General features: G+C 39.4%; 1 long non-coding RNA gene, 1 other non-coding gene and 1 pseudogene across 2 annotated transcripts in view; 2 read left to right on the top strand and 1 right to left on the bottom strand.

Annotated features, from left to right (window-relative positions):
* LOC133246004 (uncharacterized) overlaps positions 1-1,805 on the bottom strand; it is a 43,611-nt gene extending 41,806 nt beyond the window's left edge. Inside the window, exon 1 of the long non-coding RNA XR_009735866.1 lies at positions 1,364-1,805. This is a non-coding gene — a long non-coding RNA (uncharacterized LOC133246004). The remainder of the gene's footprint in view (positions 1-1,363) is intronic.
* Positions 1,806-9,287: 7,482 nt separating this feature from the next.
* On the top strand, positions 9,288-10,064 carry LOC133246016 (peptidyl-prolyl cis-trans isomerase A-like; annotated as a pseudogene).
* A 5,968-nt stretch (positions 10,065-16,032) lies between these two features.
* LOC133246979 (U1 spliceosomal RNA) lies at positions 16,033-16,196 on the top strand. Its single transcript, XR_009736224.1, has one exon. It is a non-coding gene; the product is annotated as a U1 spliceosomal RNA (small nuclear RNA).
* Positions 16,197-27,890: the final 11,694 nt, after the last annotated feature.

The raw sequence follows: 27,890 nt of genomic DNA, 5'->3' as shown, positions 1-27,890 counted from the left end.
AAAGAAACCCCACCCCTGGGCAACCACTAATCGACTTCCTATCTGTAGAGAATTGCCTACGTGGAAATTCCACACAGAATCGCACAATGTGTGGTCCTTTATGCCTGGCTTCTTTCACTCGGCCTCTTTTCAAGGTTATCCATCTGTAGCATGTATCACTACTTTATTCCTATTAATTGCTGAATAACATTCCACATTTTATTTATCTATTCATTAGTTAATGATTATTTAGGTTTTTTTCTACTTTTTGGCTATTCTGAATAATACTGCAAAGAACATTCATGTACCAGCATAAGCTCCAGTGTGGACATATATTTTCATTTCTCTTCTGTATATCTAGAAGTGGAATTGTTTAATCACATGGTAACTCTATGTTTAACTATTTGACAAACTGCCAGACTGTTTTCCAAAGCAGCTGTACCATTTTTCATTCCCACGGCAGTACAGAAGGGTTCCAGTTTCTCTATACTCTTGTCAGTAGCTGCTTTTATTAATATCTGTCTTCTTCATTGTAACATTCTATCCCCTATATTAAATCTTAAACAGACCTTTTGGATCTTTGGGTCTGGTAACTGAACCAGTTCCCTGGTTAGAGGAGCCCACTTACAAAAGGTAAAAGGCTGAACACACATATGCCAATGAGCAAGCAGGAAAGAAAAGGCCAATGTCAGGGCACCCAGTCCCTTCTGAGTATAAACACAAAGGAGGACTTCCCTGGTGGTCCAATGGTTAAAAATATGCCTGCCTATGCAGGGGTCACAGGTTCCATCCCTGGTCCAGGAAGATTCCACATGCCTCGGAGCAACTAGGCCTCTCTGCCACAACTACTGAGCCCACACTCTAGAGCCTGCCAGAGCTGGCGACAAGAGAAGCCACCACAATGAGAAGCCCGTGCACCGCAACTAGAGAGTAGCCCCTGCTCACCCAAACTAGAGAAAGCCCATGCACAGCAATGAGGACCCATCACAGCAATGAGGACTGAGCACAGCCAAAAAAAAAAAAAAACACAAGGCCTGGCATTGACACTGCTTCTAACTGAATTTATTCAAGGCATGGCAAGGGCAGGATATGTAGGTAAGATATGAACAAAGGTTGAAACATCATTTGAAAATTAACTGGGTGGGGGAACATGGAGCCAAAGTTATCTTCTCTCCTCCACTCTCACTTGGATTTTTCCACCAGACAGTACACATTGAGTACATATTTGGGAGTTCTTCTCTACCTTTAAAGTTATATGATTCCATGATTTTTTTCCTGAAGTACAATTTAAACTGAATGCACTATGTATCTCTTTTATAAACAGAAGCCTTAATCTTAAGGCTCAGTTGAAATGCTTTTCATGTTTATTTAAAAACATTTTTACCTTTGATGATCCTGAATCTTGTTATAGTAACTTTAGCATTAGTATTTCCTGGAAGTCACTAAAAGTTCCTGAAAGTTAACCCAAGAGAAAAAGGTGAATATGGTTAAAAGGGAAAAACTAAGAAGCACATAGATTACTTATTTAGCTAGCAAGAGAACTGTGTTCTTTCATCCCTGAGAATCTTGCTTCCAATATAATGACCAACGATTTCCAATATAATGATCACATCTGAAAATACAGGAAAAAAATTATAAGGATGGAGGATTCAAAATAAGGAGGACTGATTCCAAATACAATACTAACTGGTCAAATAAGAAGATATTATTATTAGAAGAGAGTGTTACACATGTTCTTCCTTACTTAATGTGGAAGGAAATCACAATGAATATGTGGCTAAGAAGGCACCTTCTGGGCCCTAGCGTTACTGGTTCTTCAAGTCAACAGAAATTTGTTGTGTATCTGCTATGAGCCTGAAACTCTGCTAGCTTTGCCAAAATAAATAAGACAGAATCTCCGCTGGCAAAAAGCAGCAGAGGGCTTGGCCTCTGCCACACAGATGCAAACACATTATTCAGCTGCAGTACCCTGGGACCATCCTACAGCTCTGACAGGAAAGACACAGAGTGGAAATTCTGAAGAAGGATGATTTACAGTAACCTCAGCTACAGTGAGAGGCGAACAGGATACGGATGGCAAAGGAGCAGGGGACATGCCAGTGAACTCAGCCTCATCAATAACACGAAGGATGTCACCAAGCAGAGACAGGCAGAGGACGTTCGTGAAAATACTAGTGGGAGAGCAAATGTCTGGAGATTTATAAGGTGTACCCACATACAACTGCCAATAGTCAATCACTTTCTGGTCTACAGACATAGTATCCTCATATGGTTTCAACTAACACAAAATAATCCCCACTGCTGTGTTGGGTGAATGTTTAGGAGAACTAGTTACGAAAGTAGTTGGGGTCAGAGTAGAAAGGCCTTGAATTGCCTTCTAAGTTTCAACTTTGTCCCACATGTGATGGAGGCAGTCAATTCACAAAAAGAACTCTAAACAAATGGTCAATAAATTTATTTTTAAATATTTAAAGAATTTTGGATTTAAAAGAAAACTATGTATCATTTTCAGTACCACAAATTTAAAAAAGTTAATAATATTCAGTGCTAATAAGGTCTCAAGGAAAACAGGATGCTCCCACACACTGCTGTATGTGTAAACTGGAATAATATTTCTGGAAGGCAATCAGAATACCCTTTGACCAAGCATTTCACTTGTAGAACTTTATCTTAGAGAAACAGTCAAGGGTATTAACTGAAACAAGAAAAAACGTTTTGCCACCAGGATATACTTAATGTCCAACAACAGCAAGTTGGTTAAATGAATCATGAATCAGCCTTATAAGTGAACAGTATACAACTACTTTAAATATTCAGAGGAACATGGAAATGCCCACAAAATTTCTGTTATATGAAAAAATTAGGATATAAAATGTTATATGTATCAGACCTCTTAAGAGCTAGGTTAAGACTAAATTAGTTTCAGAGCTGCTATTTAGCCATATGACCTTGAACATGTAACCTGTCCTCTCTGCAGCTCAGTTTCATCATCTGTAAACTCGAAATTATACCAGTATATAATATACATAAAGCACTTTGAAATCTGCCTGGCACACAGTAAGCACTATCCGAAGCTAGTTATTGCTAATATCTAAGAGTCAGTTATTGTTAGTATCTAAGAGTTAGTTATTATTAACATCATTAGTGCTCATTGCCAGGAAATTAATTCAACTTTTAAACTAATTTAAGAAGTAAAGGTGGGAAGACAAACCACGGGGCAAGAACCACACCCAACACACCCTGCAGAGCTGTTCCTGTGAAGTCATCACGGCAGCTGCCAAGCACTGACCCCATGGCTTGCACTGCCAAGTCTTCAGATGCCGGACACTGCACACTGCCCCAGAACAGCTGTCTCTGCTGCCACTGGAAACCGGATGCAGCTGCCATCACTGCTGTGCCCTGGCCAGAACGGATTCTGCGTCATCCCTGCTGCTTTGAGTCACCAGGTCCTGAATCAAAGCCTAGAGGATGCATCTGCTTGGCTGCACCAAGTCCTCAGTTCCCAGCTGTAAGGGAGATTGAGCAAAGGAGCATTTTGTCATATAGAAAAGGCAGATTCTACTTTGTAAGTCAGGGGATTCAATACACTTAGCAAATTTTTACACTGGGAAACAAAAGAAAGCTGTAAACAATCCTTTTAGGGTTTGAAAAACACAGATATAAACTGAACATACATTTACAATATAGAAACAACTAAAAGGAAATACATATATATTAATATATCTCAAAGTATTAATGACCATGTAGCTGATTTGAATTTTTTTATTTTCTGACTCTGTAACTTTCCAAATCTTCTATGACACAGAAAAGATCTTTTTTCTTTTCAAGCAAGACTAGGCAATATTTGATCTCTATTTTTGAAAGAGAATTGAGCCTCAGATCTGGCCGTGGGCTGGGAAGTGGGAACTAGGTCAGGTGGCCACTGTCGGCCTAGAGCAGGGCCTTGTTTATCAAAGTGCAGTCAATACAGCAGCACCATCAGCTTGATTCAGAAGCATATTAGAAATGCAGAATCTCAGGTCCCCACCCTGATCTACTGAAAGCAAAGAAGAGGATGGTTAAAATGATATTCTAAAAGTATAAGTAGCAAGACTTGACACCTGACAATGTGAAAAAAAAAGAGTCACAAATGATTACAATACTTGGAAACAGTTACAAACTTGGAAGAATGTAGAGTCATTAACAGAAATGGATTACTGGAATAGGAAAGAGTTTCAAAGGAAAAAGGTAAATGTGATTTTAGATATGAGAGGTTTGAGGACTTGAAAGATGGCCAGATGGATGTAACCATCCTGGACAATGTAGAACTGGGAGCCAATAAGAAATGTCAAGATTGGGGACTTCCCTATGGTCCAATGGCTAGGACTCTGAACTTCCAATGCAGGGGGCCCAGGTTCTATCCCTGGTCAGGGAACTAGATCCCACATGCCGTGACTAAAGATCCTGTGTGCCACAACTGGGACCCAGCACAGCCAAATAAATACACAAACAAATTTTTAAAAAAAAGAAAAGAAAAGAAATGTCAAGATTGGACTTCCATATTTGAGAGCAATCTAAAAAAGGAGGTAACAGAAGCCATAAAAATAGATAAGAGCATGCCAAGCAAGAGAAGAAATCCAAGCAAGAGTCTTTGTTAATATCTGTATCTTGGAAATAGGAGAGAAACAGAAGTCAGAAAATGGATGGCCAAAATTAAGATCATTGGGAAATTACAGAGCCAAAGAAAACAAAGGACATCAGGATGGAGGGGACACATGTACACCTATGGCTGATTCATACTGATGTATGGCAAAAACCATCACAATACTATAAAGTAATTATCCTTCAATTAAAATAAATAAATATTTTTTTAAAAAAGAAAAAAAATGAACAGGTAAAAAAAAAAGAAAACAAAGGGCAGATGTTTCATTATAATTCAATTCTTCTCTCCTTTTATGACAAATTAGGAGTGGTTTACATAGTTATACTTACATTAGACTTGACAGTGATAGATTAAAGGAGATCTTAATTCTTGAGACATAGAATGTCCAAAATACTTGGAAAAGAACACTAATGCTTTGGATGTTATAGTCATAGGTCATATCATCAAGAGATATTCAAAGCTTCTGTGTCATTTAAAAAAAGTTTTTAATGAAAACTTTGTAATTTTTCAAGTAAGTGCTGCAAATCAAGTAAGACCATGACTCATCTTTGTTTGACTCATCCATTCATTGAGCAAACATTTATTGAGCACTTACTAAGAGCCAGGCACTCTTCTGGGTTTCGAGGATACAGCAGTTAACAAAATAGGCAAAAAAAACCTTTGCACTCCTGGGACTTACAAGGAGGGGAAGATAGATAATAAACAAAAGAAATAAGTAAACATATTGTTATGTTATTCAGTAATAACTGTTAGAAAAGTAAGGAACATAGGAGTGGGGTGAGAATTGGAATTTTAAGAGATGACAAGGAAGTTGCCACTAAGGTGAACAGACCTGAAGGAGGTGAGGAAACCACTCCTGTAGATACCTGAGGGAAGCATCTTTCAGGTCAAGGCTGAAGTGGATCTGGGGGTCAAGAAGGACTGAGGCAGGAAAAGAAGACTGAGGAGTAAAGGCCATCGGATGTTTCTGAACATATAAGTGGCATTATTTGACTTGGATGTTAACAGAATCGTTTAACTGCTATTTTATGAACAGATTGAAGCTGGAAAACCAGATAGGTGGCTATTGTGAATACCGAGGCAAGAATAATGGTGACGCAGACCAGGTACCTTTGACAGTTTTCTCTTTTCAAATAACTACCTTTTCTGTTTTTCTTCTAGTATGATGCAAGAGGGTGGAGAGATTGTGTGCATAGAAGGGAAAGGAGTACAGAACTCCCAATTATTCTAGTTATATAATTCCATATATTATATAGTTATAGTATATGGAATATAGTTACATAATTATAGTTATATAATAGTTATATATATATATATATATATATATAAAACATATAGTTATATAATTCCACCAGGGCTTCCCTGGTGGCTCAGTGGTAAAGAATCCACCTGCCGATGCGGGAGACATGGGTTCGTCCCTGGTCTGGGAAGATTCCACATGCCACAGAGCAACTAAGCCCGAGTGCAACAACTGTTGAGCCTGTGCTCCAGAGCCTGGGCGCCAACGATGGAGCCCGTGTGCCACAGCCACTGAGACCTGTACGCCCTGGAGTCTGCGCGTCACAACACGGGAGCCACCATGATGGGAAGCTGTACATGTGCGGCAACTAGAGCGTGCCCCTGCTCGCTGCAGCGAGAGAAAAACCGGAACACCAGTGAAGACCCAGCACAGCCAGAAACAAATGATTAAATGTTAGGTAGTTAGAATAGGAAAAAGGAGTCCAACATGGTGGTGGCTAAAACACAAAGAAAGGGAAAAATCCGCGAAAAACAGAGCAAAAGAAAATCCACAGACCTGAGTAGGAACCTAAGGTGAAACAAACACGCCCCCTTCCTGGCTGGGCCTAATTTGCATTGGACAGGCTCGAGGGGAGGAAACAAAACCTATAAAAAGAAGGAGCCAAGGCGGTTTGAGTCCTCTCCTCTGGGGTCGGCCCTCACCTGGTCGGCCAGCCCTCACGCCTCCAGGGTGTACTGTTCTTTGCTTACTGAATAAAACTCTGAGCCATAACCGAGCTATATACACTGGTCTGCAGTTTCAAATCTTTGTTGCAGCAAGACAGAACCAAGGAAACTACACACTTTCCCAATATTAAATAAATAAATAAAATTTTTTAAATTATATAATTTCACATTTATCTTCAGCCACACAGAACAAAATGTATATACAATTTAAACATTTAAATTTAACTTAAACATGTAATATGTTTAAATAAGTAAATCTTTTAAATTATTACAATTTCAAGGAAATGTTTTAAAAAATAAAACTAAACCAAAAACCATTATCATCACCCTGTCAATAAATTTATATTTAGGCCAAGGTAGTAATAACGCTGGGCATTATGCCGGGGATTAACAATGCAAAATGCTGGGCTGGATGAAGCACAAGCTGGAATCAAGATTGCCAGAGGAAATATCAATAACCTCAGATTTGCAGATGATACTACCCAAAGTGAAAAGGAATTAAAAAGCCTCTTGATGAAAGTGAACAAAGAAAGTGAAAAAGCTGGCTTAAAACTCAACATTCAAAAAACTAAATCATGGTATCCAGTCCCATCACTTCATGGCAAATAGATGGGAAAACAACGGAAACAGTGACAGACTTGATTTTCTTGGGCTTCAAAATCACTGCAGATGGTGACAGTAGCCATGAAATTAAAAGAAATGCTTGCTCATTGGAAGAAAAGCTATGACCAACCTAGACAGCATATTAAAAAGCAAAGACATTACTTTGCCAACAAAGGTCTGTCTAGTCAAAGCTATGGTTTTTCCACTAGTCATGTATGGATGTGAGAGTTGGACCATAAAGAAAGCTGAGTGCTGAAGAATTGATTCTTTCGAACTGTGGTGTTGGAGAAGACTCTTGAGTGTCCCGTGGACTGCAAGGAGATCCAATCAGTCCATCATAAAGGAGATCAGTTCTGAATATTCACTGGAAGGACTGATGCTGAAGCTGAAGTTCCAATACTTTAGCCACTTGATGTGAAGAACTGACTCATTTGAAAAGACCCCGATGCTGGGAAAGATTGAAGGCAGAAGGAGAAGCAGATGACAGAGGATGAGATGGTTGGATGGTATCACTGACTCAATGGACATGAGATTGAGCATAGTTTGGGAATTGGTGATGGAGAGGGAACCCTGGTGTTCATAGGGTTGCAAAGAGTTGGACACAACTGAGCAACTAAACTGAAGTGAATAATAAAAGAACTTGACAAGTTATTTTAAAGACATGAGAAATATTTTTGAAATGTAGAGTCACTAAATAATGACTAGTTCTAAAAGATGTCATTTTAAAGTTTCCACTCTGTAATGCTGTAATTAAAAACGAAATGAACATGAGATCTAGAGAGTACACACAAAGACCTGGGTCACCTCAGGACACACAATTTGCCTCTTCTACAGATCTAAGCCCAAAGGCTTCATTTATTTGCTAAAGATTAAAAGGATAAAGTGATTTTTTTTTTCTTGCTTTAAAATAAAAAGGCAACTAAGTCAAGTCAAACATTGACTCAGAAGGAGAAGAGCTGTGGACACTTAGTATTATCCTAGATGTGTGGAGTGGTTATTGTTTACAAAGCACTCTCACTACCATTACCTCATTTGATCCTCACAATAGACCCATTAGTAACATTGTTCTTAATTTACAAATAAAGAAACCCAGACTAGGAGAGTTCAGGGGACTGGTCCAAGAGTATGCAACTAATTGGCAGTACTAGAATTCTTTACCATCTGAATCAAGAAAAAGAAACGCAAGAAGGCAAAGTGGTTATCTGAGGAGTCTTTACAAATAGCATAATAATGAAGAGAAGTGAAAAGCAAGAGAGAGAAAGGTACATCAATTAAAATGCAAAGTTCCAAAAAATAGCTAGAAGAGACAAGAAGGTCTTCTTCAGTGAATAATGGTTAATAATAGAAGAAAACAATAAAAAAGTGAAAGACTAGAGATCTCTTCAGGAAAACTGGAAACATCAAGTGAGCATTTCACCCAAAGATGGACACAATAAAGGACAAAAATGGTAGAGACCTAGTAGACACTGAAGAGATCAAGAAGAGATGGAAAGAATACATGGAAGAACTGTAGAAAAAAAGATCTTCATGAATAGGATTATTACAATGGTGTGGTTAGTCTCCAAGAGCCAGACATTCTGGAGTGTGAAGTCAAGTGGGCCTTAAGAAGCACTGCTGTTAATAAAACTAGTGGATGCAATGAAATTCCAGCAGAACTATTCAAATCCCTAAAGGATGATGCCATCAAGGTTTTGCATTCATTATATCAGCAAATCTGGAAGACCCAGCAGTGGCCACAGGGCTGGAAAAGGTCAATCCTCATTCCAATTCCCAAGAAGGGCAGTGCGAAAGAATGTGCTAACCATCAGACAATTGCACTGATCTCCCATGCTAGTAAGATCATGCTTAAAATTTTGTATGCTAGGCTTCAGCATTATATGAACCAAACTTCCAAATGTTCAAGCTGTGTTTAGAAAAGAAAGAAGAACTAGAGATCAAATTGCCAACATTTTCTGGATTAGAGAAAGCAAGGGAATTTCAAAAACATCTACCTCTGTTTCATCGACTACACTAAAGCCTTTGACTGCTTGGATCATGACAAACTGTGGAAAGTTCTTAGAGAGATGGGAATAGCAGACCATCTTACTTGTCTCCTGAGAAACCTGAATGTGGGTCAAGAAGCAACAGTTGGGCCTTGCAGATGCCACCACCCCAGAGCCTCCCGTGCTGTCTAGCCATGGTCACCCCCACAGTGTTCTTCGACATCGCTGTTGACGGTGAGCCCTTGGACTGCGACTCTTTCAAGCTGTTTGCAAAGTTCCAAAGACAGCAGAAGACTTCCATGCTCTGAGCACTGGGAAGAAAGGATTTGGTTATAAAGGTTTCTGCTTTCACAGAAAAATTCCGGGATTTATGTGCCAGGGTGGTGACTCCACATGCCATAATGGTACTGGTGGCAAGCCCATCTATGGCGAGAAATTTGATGATGAGAATTTCATTCTGAAGCATACAGGTCCTGGCATCTTGTCCACGGCAAATGCTGGCCCCAACACAAACGGTTCCCAGTTTTTCATCTGCACTGCCAAGACTGAGTGGTTGGATGGCAAGCATGTGGTCTTGGGCAAGATGAAAGAGGGCATGGATATTATGGAAACCATGGAGCGCTTTGGGTCCAGGAATGGCAAGACCAGCAGGAAAATCACCATTACTGACTGTGGACAAATCTAATAAATTTTACTTGTGTTTTACTTAACCACCAGACCATTCCTTCTGTAGCCCAGGAGAGCACCCCTTCACCCCCATCTGCTCCAAATATCCTATAATCTTTGTGCTTTTGCTATAATTCTTTGGGTTCTATATTTTCCTTATCTCCCTCCAAGTTTAGCTGGATTGCAAAGTTAAATTTATGATTATGAAATAAAAACTAAACAATTAAAAAAAAAAAGAAGAAGCAACAGTTAGAACCCTGTATGGAACAACTGATTGGTTCAAGATGGAGAAAGGAGTATGACAGGGCTATCTGCTGTCATTCTGTTTGTTTAACGTATATGCTGAGCACATCATGAGAAATGCTGGGCTGGATGAGTTATGAGCTGGAATCAAGATAGGAGAATCATCAACAACCTCAGATATCCAGGTGATATCACTTTAAATGGCAGAAAGTGAAGAGGAACTAAAGAGCCTCTTGATGAGGGTGAAGGAGGAGAGTGAAAGAGCCAGCTTAAGACTAAATACTAAAAAAAATAAGATCACGGCATCCGCCCCCATTACTGCATGGCAAATAGAAGGGGAAAAGGTGGAAGCAGTGACAGATTTCTTCTTGGGCTTCAAAATCACTGTGGATGGTGACTGCAGCCATGAAATCAGACGACAAATGCTTCTTGGCAGGAAAGTGATGACAAACCTAGACAGTATGTTGAAGAGCAGAGACATTACTCTGCCAGCAAAGGTTCATATAATCAAGGCTATGGTCTTCCAAGTGGTCACATACAGCTGTGAGAGACAGACTGTAAAGAAGTCAGAATGCCAAAGAATTGATGTCTTCGTACTGTTGTGCTGGAGAAGGCTTCTGAAAGTCCTATGGACAGCAAGGAGATAAAACCAGTCAATCTTAATGGAGATCAACCCTGAATATTCACTGGAAGGACTGATCCTGAAGCTGAAGCTCCATTATTTTGGTCTCTGATGCACACAGAAGAGTCATTGGAAAAGTCCCTGATGCTGGAAAAGATCGAGGGCATCAGAGGATGAAATGGCTGGATGGTATCACAAATGCAATGAACGTGAACTTGGGCAAATTCTGGGAGATAGTGAAGGACAGTGACACCTGGCATGCTGCAGTCCATGGGGTCGCAAAGAGTTGGACATGACTGGGTGACTGAACAACAACAGAGCTGGGAACGGAACCCTCACTTCCTAGCTCTTTCTAATTCACCAACTTGTGTTTTCTCCTGATATAAAATTGGGAAAGAGAATGTTTTCCCTGTGCAAGAATTATCAGGTCAACAAAACCAAAGGTGCAGAGCAGTATCTATGGAGAAGTACCAGTTTGGGAATTATTGCCTTATGATAGATTTTATTGTGGGGACACGATTTGAGGTTAGAGAAGCCAAGGAACAGAGGTTTATTAAGTCAAACACTGGTTCTTTAAAGATTCAGGGGCTGGATGCCATTTAGGCATAACACAGTCTTCTCCCCACACCCACCCCCTTTTATAGTTGGCTTGCTCTCCTAGTCTGCTCTTTGGCACCTCCACCAGAGGGCAGGCAGAGCAGGAAGAAGAGCATTGGTAACCTGCTTGATCAAAGAGTTGGAAGAAGAAAACTTAGACCACTACCTCAACTTAGAGTTTTGGAGTCTTTCTAGATTTCAGTTATGAATGGAAACTTTGCCACCACAGAATAAACAATGCAGCAAAATGATCAGAACTGGAGACCAGGATTGCATTGCGTGCAGTCGCTTCAGTCATGTCTGACTCTTTGCAACCCCATGGACTGTAGCTCACCAGGCTCCTTTGTCCATGGGATTCTCCAGGCAAGAATGCTGGAGTGGGTTGCTATGCCTTCCTCCAGGGGATCTTGCTGATCCAGGGAATGAACCCACGGCTTTTATGTCTCCTGCATTGGCAGTCAAATTCTACCACCTATGTTTCTCTATATTTTCACTCTGATTTTTCTGAATGATCAATATAAAGTGTTAAATCATTAAAAATATAACAAAAAAGTGTGTACAAATAGACAGGCAATAAACAAGAATAGAAAATTCACAAAAGGAATTCAACTGGCAATGAATATCAGAAAATATTCCATTCCACAGGCAATTAAAGAAATACACACTTAAAGTAAGAAACTGCCACCTTTCTTCTGTCAAGTTAATCAATATTAAAAACTATAATTATGTGCAAGGGTATGGTGAGACAGGCATTTTCATATATGATTAGTACAAATGAAAAGTTGGTACCATCTTTCTGGAGAGAAATCTAACCATATAGAGAGATTAATCTGACAGAAGAAAATCAGAGAAATTTCCTACTACTCAAGTTGGAACTAAAATCTGGTTCTTTTTCCTCTAATCAAGTGAGTCCTTACATGGACAATACAAAATCATGATATATGATAAAACAAAAAGCAAGCTTTATGCCACCTCTAGCCCTTGGCTGACTCAGTGGGATGGAAAGATGAGAACCTCTACCCCGAGAGAGAGAAAGGTCTGTAACTGTCACCACTCCAGCAACAGAGGCAGAGCATCCTGACAGTGGAGAGAACTGGGAGCATCTGGATGTCTCTCAAGATCACAGGGGCTGCCTCAGACCCATAGGAGAGGAAAGCAGTGCTTTCTCTAGGTTTTAGAAGGTGTAACACATCACGCTGACCTGCAGCCTATTGCGCCAGGCTGCCCTGGAGAGACAGAGAGAGTCAGGGGGAGACTGATTTTTTTATGGCACTATCCAGCATCTGAGGGTCTTATCAACAATGGTCAGACTTGCAGTTGGCCACTACTACACCTTCAAATTACATTGCAAAAAGACAGTTGTGGTCTTAAAGGTCACATACAACATTTGTCCCTAAATGCGAACTATTGTACCATAACAGAGTTCCTTGATCTTGTTTATAAATTAATACCTGCTAGATTCATTTAATGGAGAAGACAATGGCACCCCACTCCAGTACTCTTGCCTGGAAAATCCCATGGACGGAAGAGCCTGGTGGACTTCAGCCCAACAGGCTCTTCCGTCCATGGGATTGCGAAGAGTTGGACATGACTGAGTGACTTCACTTTCACTTTTCACTTTCATGCATTGGAGAAGGAAATGGCAACCCACTCCAGTGTGTTCTTGCCTGGAGAATCCCAAGGACGGTGGTGCCTGGTGGGCTGCCATCTATGGGGTTGCACAGAGTCAGACATGACTGAAGTGACTTAGCAGCGGATTCATTTAATAGAAGAGAGATCCTGATGGTGAATAGAAGAAGTCTCATTATAGCACAAATCTTCCTTGGAGACCTAAGCCCCATAAAAAGAGATTCTCCTGAGTTCTAAGTATACATTCACTATAGTTTATAATATGGAGAAACTGAAAGCAGCTTAAATGTCTGATCAAGAGTGTGGTAGATGCCTATTAACTATTTTATATAATGGAAAATGCTTGTGAAAAAGAAGTGAAGATGCAGAATACAGAGGTTCTAGTTGAGGGTAAGTGACTCCCTCCTGTCTTTCCCACTGAATGGAGATATAACGTGGACAGAATAAACGACTGCTCTAAAATGAAATATAGTAGTCAGGTTGGAAAAGAAGATGAGAATGTGAAATCCTGCTAAATCAGCAGGGAGTTTTCTGTGTTTTGTTTTCTTTTTTTCCCTCCCAGTATCTCCTAGTCTGGACTCGGGGAAGACTGAAACCAGAACTGGGACCTGGTCCTGGACAGAGAGACTCCAGAAGCCTCTAGTTCTGGCCCAAGAAAAAGAAAGAGGATCTCTAATGCTCAAAGAAGACAGAAGAAATCACCTAGTATTTTAATTTTTTTTTTCCATTTCTTTTTTTCCCATTTTAGACTCCAAGTAATCTAGGAGTATCAGTGGTGGCAGCTGGTCACTGTGACAGAAGAAGGGATAACAGTGCCTGAAACTCTGATGGAAAGGATGTTTATTGAGAAGAGAAACCAGTGTGGGGCTCCAGGGAGGGTAATCATGGTACCAGAATTGTAACTGTGGACATGACATTGGCAAATTGCCTGTGAGAAGATACCATGTGGATATGTCACAGGTAGCTAGAAACGTAAATCTAGAACTCAGAAAAGAGGTCTGGGGTAGAATTATAAGTTCGTGAATCATCTGCATTTACAAGTTATTTAAAGCTAAATACCCTAGACATTTTGTCCTATCTGAATGACAGTTAATTACTGAGATTTTCTTGCAGCATTCTTCAGTATTTGCTTCACTGCCAAAGTGAAAAATAAGACCATTTATTACAATACTAAAGATGGATTCTCTCCAACCACTGAAAAAAGGACATAGGATTTTATTTGGTCCCAAGATTTGGTGCCTGGCTCCTAAAACAGCAGTGTTTAAGACTCTGCTTGCAACATCCCTAAAATAACTTTGAAAAACTTTATATTCTCTAATATCTTTTAAAATTTACATATATTTTTTCATCAAATTTAAATAATGGCAAAAGATGTGATTCAGAGTATCATAACTATTGATATGTTTCTTTTAATTGACCATTTAAAATTATTTATTTATTCATTTCTTTTTGTTTTGGCTGTGCTAGGTCTTTGTTGCTGCTCAGACTTTGTTCTCTACTTCCGGTGCACAAGCTTCTCTTGTTGCAGATCACAGGCTCTAGGACACACAGGCTTCAGGAGTTGCAGCATGTGGGCTCAGTAGTTGCGGTTCCCCGGGTCTAGAGCACAGACCCAATAGCTATAGCACACAGGTTTGTTGCTTCTCAGCATGTGGGATCTTCCTGGATCAAGGACTGAACCCGTGTCTCCTGCATTGGCAGGTGGATTCTTTACCAATGAGCCATCAGGGAAGCCCTTATGCCATGTTTTGATGTTTGAAAATCTTTGATTGATCACTATCAATTTTTTTTCAATAACAATCTGAATGCAAATTGATATATTCTCTGGTTCTATAAAGCTGTGTTACTTCTTCTTTTGTATTTAATTACCATTACAGTTAATAAACAGATTAAAATGATCAAAGAACATAAACAACACAAATAACTGTTAAATGTGCAAAGTTAAAATTTTATTATAAATATATGCTTTAATGAGATAATGGGTCTTTTTTTGTGTGTATGAATTCAAGATTCCGTTATTTATTTACTACTCCAATAAAGGTATGATAAGCATGTTACTTAATTAGCTTTTCTAATATTAAAGTTATACATCTTATGGTTTGCATGGTTAGTTGCTCAGTCATGTCTGACTCTTTGCAACCCCATGGACTGTAGCCCACAAGGCTCCTCTGTCCATGGGGATTCTCCAGGCAAGAATACTGGAGTCGGTTGCCATGCCCTCCTCCAGCAAATCTTCCCAATCCAGGGATCGAACCCAAGTCTCCTGCTTTGCAGGTGAACAGGTGGGTTTTTCACCATCTGAGCCACCAGGGAAGCCTTCTTTATGGTTTCAACAGCATCAAATTGCCCTAGAAGACATATAACAAAGTATTACATGCCTTCCCCCCACTTCCCATTTTCAACAGGCAACTACTTCTATTTTTACCTCCATATGTCCAAATAACATACTTATATTGCTACTTGTTGATTAAAAAAGTTTTAGTCATTATTTATTGATATTCCCTGGAAGCAGATGAGGTTTCACTTTTTAAAGCTGAAATACAGTTAGTGTACAATATCATGTTGATTTCAGGTATACTGCATAGTGATTTGACATTTGCATACATTATAAAATGATTACCATGATAAATCTAGGAATCATCTTTCTCCACATAAAATTATTACAGTATTAGTGACTATATACCTAATTCTGAATATTGCATCCCTGTGGCTTATTGATTTTATAACTGGAGATTTGTACCTCTTAATCTCCTTCACCTATTTTGCCACCCTCTATACACCCTGAGGAGCTTCCCTGTGGCTCAGTGGTAAAGAATCTGCCTGCAATGCAGGAGACCCAGGTTAAATCCCTGGGTCAGGAAGATCCTCTGGAGAAGAAAATGGCAATCCACTCCAGTATTCTTGCCTGGGAGATCCCATGGACAGAGGACCCTGGTGGGCTACTGTACATGGGGTCAGAGTCAGAAAAGATTTAGTGACTAAACCACCACCACCACTACCACCACCTACCATGAAGGGGCCTTTCTTCAATTAGTGTATGAGTTTGTGGCAGCAGAGGATGAGATGGTTAGATAGCATCACCGACTCAATGGACAAGAATTCAAATACTTACCTGGCAGGGGAGATACCATGATCACGAAGGTGGTTTTCCCAGGGCGAGGCTTACCCATTACACTCCGGATGTGCTGACCCCTGCGATTTCCCCAAATGTGGGAAACTCGACTGCATAATTTGTGGTAGTGGGGGACTGCGTTCGCGCTTTCCCCTGTAAAAAAAAAAAAAAAAAGAATTCGAGCAAACTCTGCAAGGCAGTGAAGGACAGGGAAGCCCAGTGTGCCGCAGTCCATGGGGTTGCAGAGTCAGATACAACTTAAGAGACTGTACAACAGCATGCATCTATGGACTAATACTACATATTGCCAGAATTTAGACATATATTATGTTCTTTTCTATTTTTTAAACTACTTAATTTATTTAACTGTGTCAGGAGTTAGTTGCAGCATGTGGGATCCAGTTTTCCAACCAAGGATGGAACCCAGGAGCCGTGCACAGGGAGTGTGGAGTCCCAGCCACTGGACCACTAGCGAAACTCTGAAAAAACTTATTCACATAAATCAGAAGATGGGACTGAAAGGAGTTTTATTATAGGAATAACCTACAATTATTTGAACCTCTAAGAGTTATATAATTAAAATCACATAGTAATAGATAATTAAAAATTATCTTTAATGAGTCACCAACTGACCACTCAATTAATTTCTCCTTTAATTTTGTAGAAAGTAGTGAAAACTTCTGAGTTTCAAAAGGATAATTATAATTATTCCTCTTGCTTACTGTCCACAGCAATAATTTGAATTGCCTGGCACTTCAGAAGTTCCTCTACCCCAAGGCAAAGAGCTGTAACATCTCAGAGGGAGGGAAGTCTTTTTTTCTTAATGTGGGAGGTGGAGGGGTGGAGATTATGCAAGCGGAGATGAGAAAGGAGAAAAGAGTGCAGTGAGGGGGTGTCCTGGAGCAGATCAGTTTTAAGTAGAATGAAGGAAGTTGAAATCCAGAAGCTGGGTCCATCCAGTAATTCTGTCTTTTGGCTTTCTTATCCTTTAGAATACCCTTATCCTTTTGCGTACCCTTACTTGGTTTAACCAACTAGTATTTCCTTTCTTTCATTTAACCCTATCATGGGGGGGGGGGGCAGTGGTGGAGAGAGAGGAAAGAAAACATAAATCTGGGAATATTTTTTGAGGGTTATAGAAAAAGAGTCTGATCCCTAAGGATAAAGAATTCTCCAGGGAAGAGGGTGTGGTGAGGAGAAGGAGGAAGAGGTTAAGTATTCATGGGTGGGATAAGGAACTACTTTTACCCTATTCCCCCCAAGGTAGAGTTGAGGCCACTCCTGGAATCAACAATTTGGTATTGTATTTAATTTATTGAACAAACATTTTTTAGGCACTTTTATGTCAGCTTCCCTGACAGCTCAGTGGTAAAGAGTCTGCCGAAATGCAGGGGACTCCAGTTTGATTCCTGGGTTGGGAAGATCCTCTGGTGAGATAAGCAACCCACTCCAGTATTCTTGGGTTTCGCTTGTGGCTCAGCTGGTGAAGAATCCGCCTGCAATGTGTGAGACCTGGGTTTGATCCCTGGGTTGGGAATATCTCCTGGAGAAGGGAAAGGCTACCCACTCCAGTACTCTGGCCTACAGAATTACATGGACCATATAGTCCATGGGGTCACAAAGAGTCAGGCGCAACTGAGCGACTTTCACTATGTCAGCTTCTGTGCCAGGCCTCAGAGGTACAACGACCTTTGAGGGAATTACACCACCACTCAGGACTCAGGTTGTTCACTGAGGTGCTCTAGCCAGCCACCCTCCCTACTTCCTACCAAATACTTCTCCACATTTTCGGATTTCTCCTCCCACCATCCCCTCTTCCCTATTACACCATCACCAAAAGTTACTGTCATCTCATTTTCTCCAAACACTACTCAATACTTTCTACTGTAGGCTGGGCCACACCTAGTGGGCACTGCAAAGAGATGCAATGAAGGGGTACCCAACATAGCTCTTCAACCCCTCAATAATTCCAGGGGGGAGGGCTGAGAACTAAGCATTAGGAGGCCACATTTGAGATACCTCTAGGCAACAAGAAGCTTTGAATATGCTGTACAAATATTTTCATACTTTTACTTGTATACTGGTATCAAATATGTTAGGAAACACTGGAAACTGATTAATCAAAGTACGGATCAACAGGTCCAAACGTATTACCAGGAAGCTGAATCTGTCCTGCAGACATCCTTGGTTTGGCAGATACAGTGTTGACAATTTAAAAATAATTTATTTTTGACACTGAAAATTTTTATTGTTCAACACAATATTACACACTTTGAACGTTATACAGTATTTTAATTTACACAGAATTCATTACATGCATTAACCTTGTATAACATTCTTAACTCACTTGAAATTCGTTTGAACTCCCCAGAAGGCATATTATGTGCTTTGGAGCTTAGACAATAATTTCCATCACTTGGTTCTGGTAGAAAGCTATATGCTTCAACTTTCGTTTTCAGTATCTTGGTGGTGGTGGTTTAGTCACTAAGTTGTGTCCAACTCTTGTGACCCACTGGACTGTAGCCCGCCAGGTTCCTCTGTCCATGGAATTTCCCAGGCAAGAATACTGGAGTGGGTTGCTTATGTAGAAATTAAGTTCTTAGAATGACCATCATATTAAAAAAAAAATAAGATAATACTTCCTGGATGCCCAAGTTTATGAAGATTCATCCTTGCTGTGCCTACTGTTTCTCCCTATGAAAGTATATTGTTTTGGGACTTGGGTTTTTCACAGAATTATATTGTGAAAATACAACTAGAAGAATTTCTAGTTACTCTAGAGAGTGGTTGTTGAAGTGCAAACAATAGTTACCTCTACTATTTTAACTGGGATTGGTAAGGTTTCACAGATTTAAGATGCCAGTGACAACTGCAGTTTGAGAAAGGGAATTATGAATTTACAAAATTATGGAGGGGGAGAAAAAGCTTCTTTTTCTAAGTAAAATAAAAGTGTATCAAGAAAGGTTTTAATGTGGTTCTTTCTAGTCAAGTAAAAATAATGTTTACTCAGAGTTTTTATACTTTTTTAGCCTTTCTATTGTAAAACACAGCAGTTTCAATAGCACTGAAAACAACCTGAACAACTGTCATAATTATCCCATTTTAAAGCTGCTCCGTGTTGAATTTTTCTTTCCCAGGGTATTTATACATTGGTTATCTTAACATACATTTACAGAAGGCCTACTCTGTGCCAGGCATTATGCTAAGTGCTGAGAGAAAAGGATAAACAAGATACAATCTTCTCCCTCTAAGAGATCTCAATATAGACAACGTGGACAACTGCACTACAGTGCTGTGACGAGGCACAATTCAGAGCAGAACGAAGAAGGCAGTGGGGCACCTGCGGGAACGCACTGGAGGAACACCAAACTGCAAGACTGATTAGAGGTGAAGAAAGGAGATGGTGGCTGAGTCTTAAAGTATGAGTAAGAGTTTCCCAGATGAAAAAGTGAGGACGCCATTGCAAGCAAGAGGAGCAGTACGTGCAGAGAAGTATGGTGAGAAAACAGGGTGCAGTTAGGAAGTTAATTTTGGTTTAGCATGACCAAGAAGTTAAGTTGGAGAGTGGAACAGAGAGGATAAGGCTGAACAGAAGCACAAATGTCAGATCATAAAGAATCTTCCATGTCACGCTGAAGGTTTGAATTTTATTTTTAAGGCAATGGGAATTCACTGAAACCTTTTTAACAGAAGACAGCCATAATCAGACTTGTATTTTAGAAGGTCAGTAATTTTTCATAGAATGAAGACTCAATATTGGAAATAAAATAGTTGGGAGCTGATGGAATTATGAGAAATGATAATGGCATGAGAATAGGTGGTGACAGTAAAGACAGAGAAAAGAGGATGAAACTGAAGATGTTTAGGACATAGAGCCAGTAAGACCTAATAACTGCATGGATGTGGGAAATGAAGGACCTTCTGGTCATGGTCATTGTAAATACTTATGAAAATGTTTGATCTCCTTTATTGGTATTAAGTTCAGGTTAAAACAAATAATACTCTTTCTTACTTTTGAGTACTAAAACTTTATACTGAAAGCTTTTCAGCCTCTTGAATGAAAAATATTTTGATGGTGTAGTCTCAATATTCAGTACATATTTTTCTGAATCATAAAACCACTATTTGCGAAGAAGGTGACAAAAAAAATGGGGATGGGGATGTGGTTCTTTAGAAATGCAGCAATTTCACATCTTTCTCACCACAATCTACTACACCTGTTCATACACCCACCTCCTGTCATTATTAATAGCCCTTTGCTTTTTCAATTTTCCATTCGAACCAAGTTTTTAAAAAACAGGCTGACCACCAAACTCGGTGAGTCACTTTTAAAGTCATTCTAATGATTAGTGGAGTTTCGGTTCTCAAATTTGTTTTAAATAATGAGTTATCCAAAATGTTAAAAAATTTGAGTAATACTATCAACTTTCTTAAATCAATCAGAAAAAGGCAAGGGAATTGTAATGCAGTATGAATTTAAATTTAGGTCTCAAATCATGTATTATGGTAGGTGTGATTTAAAGGAAAGTGATCTCACTAGTGTCAACTTACACACATTTGAATCAAATGGGAAGGGCACTGCTCAATGGATTTTATAGATACAAATGTAAAACATAATACTGCATTAGTTGGAAACAAATAGATACAAATATTAGTTGTAACATATAACATTGTTAGAAACCGTAAGTTTACTGAATAAGCTTATTATCATATGAAACATATTAGCATGTTTTTAATTTGAACTGTTTTTTCTCCATATGCCATTAAATTTAATGTTATATTGCTGTTGTTAAAATATTTAGAACTCGATTACCAGTGATGCTTAATGGTAGAACTCAGGAATTATGGGAAATAGAGCTTGGGAAATTCCTGACTCCACTAAGAATTCCATGAGTTATTGGACATAACTCAATGTCCAAGAAAGAAATCTGGGCCTTGATTGACACAAGAAATGAGTTTCTATAACTTGAATTTACAGGAGAAACAATGGAGAATATCTTGCTAAACTTTCCAATATTAAGAAATTCTTTGAGGGCCAAAGAATTATCTGATATAACTAACAAGATAAAAATAGTTGGTGATGGCCCTAGGATCGCTCTAGATTAGAGCTCTTCCCATGTAGCCCTGCCTATCTTTTCCATTGAGCTAAGGAAGTTTCAACTAGAGAAGGAACTCTTTTCTATAAAGTTAATAACCAGCCTCTAAATTACATTATATTTTACACAAATTCTGATTTTCGTATCTCTATTCAGTATGCTTAAAGTAAAATATATTCAAATGGTTATACCTGTCGAATTTGGATTAGAAGGGAGGTTGTATGGACAACAGCCCAAATTAATCAAAAGATTGAAATTTTAAAAAATTTATAAGAATATGTTCTTTGGAGTAAACACAGCCATGAGACTATGAGTCCACCATGTCTTGCTCATAAAGATTAAAGATTCTGTTTTAGTAACTGATATGGATGATAGTGATCAGCATATCTCAAGTCTAAGTTGGATGGTTCATCTCCCTCTGCATAGGTGGGATCTAAAGCCCAGCCAGCTTCTATCTAATTTGTGATTTTCAGAAGTTCAAGTTACGGTGTTATTGTAGTTATGAAAAATCTCCAGCAAAAAGAAAGTGACGGTCTGGCAGGAAGCTGCATCAGAGGCTTTCAATGAGCCCCAAACAGGAACATTCTGTATCTACCTCCTTGTCTCCTCCTATCATTGCAGACTATAAAAAGAGAAGGGAAGATAGTCATGCTAAGGACATGGCATATGAGAGTCCTTGGATTTACTGGGAATTTGCTCTTCACATGAAATACTCAATTGCAGTCCTTTGCTTTCTGGTCATTAAATTCCTTTGTACACCTTTGTGTTGAGAGTGCTTACAACTGAGGAACACTTGGCTGCTCAGCAGTATTCATTTTCATGTGGGGTGGGTGGGGCCCTGTGCCAAAGGAAGTTCAAGGCAATAAAACAATTACCCAAGCCCTTGTGGCTGAGCCAGTATTGACCAAGATTCAGGCTATTATTAAAGAACTTACTTTCTGAGTCCTAGTATGTACTGACAACCTGTTTCACAGATTCATAGCTATTCCTAGTCAATAAGGTAAGGGAACTAACATCTGAGCACCTGCAATGTGTTTTACATGTTTCCACATTCTCACAACAGCCCTGTAAGAAATGTATTACCCCACTTCACAAATGAAGGAACAAGTTCTAAGAAATAAGCAAAGTTGCTCAAGATCATACAGCCAGAGGACTGACCTGCTAAACTCAAAATTCAAGTCCATTCCACTATGTTCTGTTCTTTCCCCATCTAAGAAGGTAGAGGATCTCCAAATCTCCATTTGGAGTAAAAATATATTGTAAAATCCAATGTCCCTTGGATTTGGAGAGAATTGGCCTTGCTTTGAGGCCATATTATGTCTCTGTTCACTTTCTGCAAAATCTGCAGACTATCCTTCACTTCAAAGAGCCAGAAAGTATCTCTATGATTAACTAACACTAGGGTAGGGATTTAAGAAATGCAACTTGATGATGACTGCAGGAACATTTGCTTCACAGCCATGAAACCAGACCTAATCCCAGCTTCACTGCACTGAGATTGTCAAGTGCCAAAGGAAGTGATAACAGGGAGCCTGGGCAGATATTATGACAAATTAACAAGGGAGGCTGCTGGTCAGGAAAGTCATAAACTGTTTGAAGCATACACTGAAGAACAATTTCAAGTCATCTAACATGGCACCTAAAAGAGGTTGTCAGAAAAGTAAACCCAGTTTTGACTGGAAGAGCCACAGAGACAAGATAGCTGAGCTCCTAGCAGGATCTGGTTTTGTCATCAGTAGCTTCATTGCTAAGCATGTGGGCTGGCTTTCACATGCAGTGGGATTGTGTAAAACGAAACATTAAGTCATGGCCAGTTTACCAGAGCCAGTCAAGTGTGATCTACATTTAGACGAAGAGGAAGACTTTCTGGGCCCTACCTCCTTAATTGGCTATAGGACAACCTAGGGTCAGTCAGAATGACTGTCTTGGTTTTCCTTACTCTACATGGAAACTGTCTCCAGCACCATCTAGGTCACATTTTTGTATTATTCAACTTGGAAAAGTATCAGTAGCAGAGTATTTTCATCATATTCATAGAGATGAGTATTAAAGACCTGCCTAATTGTGATGATCCACACACATTAGGGTACATTTCATCAGCGTGAGTTATCTCCTAAATATGCCAGTCATAAAATGTGATGGTGTATTCAAGGGGCCAAAGAATAGATAGATGTGCTAAAAGATAAATATGTAAAAACAGAAAGGTTTTTACCAAAAACTGAAGGACACGCAAACAGCATTTTAAAATATGGGGAAAAAAATGTTCACCATCACAGAGGCATCCTATAATCCCATGTGATGAAGTTACCAAAAATTTTTTGGGGGAGGCAAAACTGGGAAATGCTGCTCACTGACAGAAATAAAAAATAAATAAATAAAACAAAGACAATTAAAAAAAATACCCAAGATGTGTGACATAAAGTTGCAATTAGAGACTTCCCTGGTGGTCCACTGGTTGACTTCAAGCTACCACTGCAGAAGGCATGGGTTCAGTCCCTCATCAGGAAACTAAGATTCCCTCATGATGTGTGGAGTGGCCAAGAAAACAACAGCAACAACAACAAAAAAAACCCTGCAATTAGTTCACATTTTTTGCCCCTAACATCAAAAAATCACAATATTGAATGAAATAAAGGGTACAGTGGGGTAGGCTTTCTCATACTCAACTGATTAGAAATATAAATTGCTGTGAGCTCTCTTGAAAGTCAAAATTTCAAAAGTCTTAAACTGTTTATATGCCTCTGAAAGTACAGTGGTATCAGAAACTTGGGGGGTGTGGCCAAGTGATCTGTGTCTTAAGCTAACCAAGTGATTCTGATGCATGTATAATATGAAGAACCACTGCCCTATGGGCTCTCACCCACTCCCATGGCTACTGACCATCTGTAGAGAGATAAGTCCTAAATCAACATCTGTACCCCAGATGTCTTTTCTGAATTCCAAAGCCATACAATCAACTTACTCTCTTGGCATTTGCTTTCTCATATCTCATAGCACCTCAAAGTAAACACATTTAAAATTAGGTTCAGACATTTCTTCCCCAAATATTCTCTACCTCCAGTGATTCTAATCTCCATAAACATTACTATCATTTCTACTCAAGAAAACTAAGTGTCATCTTTGATTCCTCCTACCCTCTTCTAGCTAGGACTGTGATTTTATAAGAGGAGGAAGAGAGGGAAAGAGAATAGAGATCTCTCTTCCTTTTGAGGACATGGTAAGAAGGTGGCCATCTGAAAGTCAGGAAGAGCACTTTCACCAGAAACCAGCCCTGGTGGGACCTTAATCTGAGACTTTCAGCCTCCATAACTGTGAGAAGGTAAGTTTCTATTGTTTAAGACACCCAGTATTTATTATATATTTTATTACAGTAGCCTGAGCCAACTAAAACAGATGTCTGTGAGCTGTTCATTTCTTCTTATTCCAATTGCTACCATTCTTGCACAGACCACTATCATCTCTTACCTAAATGACTGTAACATCCTTCTAGATGTGCCTTACCTACTTCAAATCATTTTCTATACCCAGCTACAGAGACAATATCAAATCAGGTTTTTATTTAAAATCCTTCAGCAGCTTTCCATTATCTTTCAAATAATGCCCAAATATTTAACATAGATATGTCAGGACGATATAGGAAATATTAACTGATGGACTTCAACACCACCCCAATGTAATGATCCCTGGTCCTTCCTCCTCTAGTCACCTGCTTAGTCAGTGTTTGCATTGCATCCCCAGTACCCTCAAGGTCAGCCTACGCTTATGTGTCACTTTCTGGCCACGTAGGATAGTATCTGGCTGTTCCCCACAGCCTGCGGGAGGTCATCTTTATCTGTAAGTCTCTGCCAGTCCTTTTAGGCACCCTATGACGGTCCTGTACTATAACCTTACTCAGCAACTACAGTGCCCAATGTCTTCTAGTTTCTGGCCTCTTACTATTATTTTTTTGTTGTTTAGATTTAAAGTCAAAATTTGAAGCTTCTGTTTTTTGTTTTCTTTGTGGTATTCTTTTTACATCTTGAGGAAATACTTTTTTGCCTATAGCCAAAGTGGTGGAGGGTTGATGGTTAATACAGTACAGGCACTAAAAACACATCAATTAATAGTTTATAAATTACTCCACTGCATTGGCTAGAAAGTCTTATACTCTCCAGCCTCTAATGAACAGCTCACTAGTCTCTCCAGCTTTGTTGGAGAAAAGCCATGACAAGTTTTAGTTTCTCATATAAACCATGATTCTCCCAGCTTTAGGCCATCACACATAGTAGCTTATCTACTTGGAATACTTTTTTGCTCTTCCCTTTGCCTATTCACTTTTCATGTCTCAACTTAAACATCATGTCCCTTAAGAAGAACATCTCTGATCACTTTTGTACAAGGTTAGGTCTCCTGTCATACCTCCCCAGCATACTTAGAATTCCTTTCACCTTGCAGTTTAAGTACTTATAATCACTTAGAATTATTTGTTTAGTGACTATCCTCCTTGTTAGGCTATAAATTCCATGTGTCTGTTTTCTCTAATGCAGTCTCAGTATCTAGTACATACTAAGTGTTCAATGACTATTTATGACTGACCCACTGCCAAGGTCAAATGGTAGATTTAGGGTAGATTTCACAGTTAGGGTTATGGCACCATATCTGTTTATCTATAGTGTCCTGTAATTCCAAAACATTTTTTTAAGCGTTCAATTTGAATCCACTTTTCTTACTGAATCAGGATTTTAAACTATATATCTATATATGGAAAGAAATCTGTTTGCTCATATACAACCATCATCCATATATCCTAGTTTAAAATTTTTATCTTCATCAAAATAACCTCACTGTTCTCATGAAACTTTGGCAACAACTTTAGAATGAATAAATGGTATATATTTGAACTCAATCAATGCAGTTACACTTCGGATATACTATTTCTACAAAAGATTTCACTTGAAAAGAGAGCTTGAAAGCCACTTTTCAATAATGGCTTTAAGTCCGAGTGATGAAAAAGAACTTCTACAATAGGTTGGATGGAGCCTAGATACAGACCTGTGAGACATCTATAGGAAAAGTATTATTTCATATTACCTAGTTTTGTGCCCAGTTGAAAAATTTACAATAATAACTGCAGTTTTGGGTTTTATTCTCTTCTCTTACAATTATCCTACATAATTTTGCCTCCCCCAATTTATAAAACAGAGATATGTCTGTCAGTTAGCTGGGGCAAAGCAAAGGAAGGATTGAGGGAGAGGAGGAGAGCTCTAAGGGAAAGAGCTAGGCCCTAGGCATCTCCTAAGCAACATATAATACTGAGTATCCCACCATGAATCCTCTAACTTTTCATATTCTACAACCCAACAGAAAACACAAAATACATTGTATTTGACGCCATGTCATATTGGGAATGACACCAATAGATGTATGTCATCTTCAGGACAATCATGGTTGCATCACATTAAAGAAATAATATAGCTACAGCAGCAATTCTCTGAAGTTCACCCAACAGAGAATTTATGTCACTACTCAACCTCAAGACTTGAGTCATCAATCAATTACAAGCTGCCAACAATACAATCACGATCTTCAATTGGATGTCAAAACCAACATGTATCACATGGAATTCATTATTTCCTCTACAAACCAGCTTTCCTTCTTCATTTCCCTGTTTGAATCAGTGCTCCATCATAATCCTACTCATCCAAATTTACAACCTATGGGCTACCTTTAACCTCTCTCTTCCCTCATTCTTCATGGTACATGGAAGAGAGAAGGAGCTAGGACCCAGTCTCTGCTCTAACCCACTAAAGTGGGGTGAGTGAAAGTGAGTTGAGTTGCTGTCATGTCCAACTCTTTGCGACCCCATGGACTGCAGCACACCAGGCCTCCCTGTCCATCACCAACTCCCGGAGTTTACTCAAACTCATGTCCATTGACTTGGTGATACCATCCAACCATCTCATCCTTGTCGTCCCCCTTTTCCTTCCACCTTCAATCTTTCCCAGCATCAGGGTCTTTTCCAACAAGTCAGTTCTTCACATCAGGAGGCCAAAGTATTGGAATTTCAGCTTCAGCATCAGTCCTTCCATTGAACACCCAGGACTGGTCTCCTTTAGGATGGACTGGTTGGATCTCCTTGCAGTCCAAGGGACTCTCAAGGGTCTTCTCCAACACCACAGTTCAAAAGCATCAATTCTTCTGCACTCAGCTTTCTTTATAGTCCAACTCTCACATCCATACTAACTACTAAAAAAACCATAGCTTTGACTAAATGGGCCTTTGTTGGAAAAGCAATGTCTCTGCTTTTTAATATGCTATCTAGGTTGGTCATAACTTTTCTTCCAAGGAGCAAGTGTCTTTTAATTTCATGGCTGCAGTCACCATCTGCAGTGACTTTGGAACCCAAAAAAATAGTCTGTCACTGTTTCCATTGTTTCCCCATCTATTTGCCATGAAGTGATGGGACCGGATGCCATGATCTTAGTTTTCTGAATGTTGACTTTTAAGCCAGCTTTTTCACTTTCCTCTTCCACTTGCATCAAGAGGCTCTTTAGTTCTTTGCTTTCTGTCACAAGGGTGGTGTCATCTGCATATCTGAGGTTATTGATATTTTTCCCAGCAATCTTAATTCCAGCTTGTGCTTCTTCCAGTCCAGCATTTCTCATGATGTATTCTGTATATAAGTTAAATAAGCAGGGTGACTAAATACAGCCTTGACGTACTCCTTTTCCTATTTGGAACCAGTCTGTTGTTCCATGTCCAGTTCCAACTGTTG

Source organism: Bos javanicus, chromosome 4 (assembly GCF_032452875.1).
Source record: "Bos javanicus breed banteng chromosome 4, ARS-OSU_banteng_1.0, whole genome shotgun sequence".
In the NCBI taxonomy this organism is placed as follows: Eukaryota; Metazoa; Chordata; class Mammalia; order Artiodactyla; family Bovidae; genus Bos; species Bos javanicus.
Note: the sequence above shows the minus strand (reverse complement) of the source record. Positions and strands in the feature narration are given on the sequence as shown.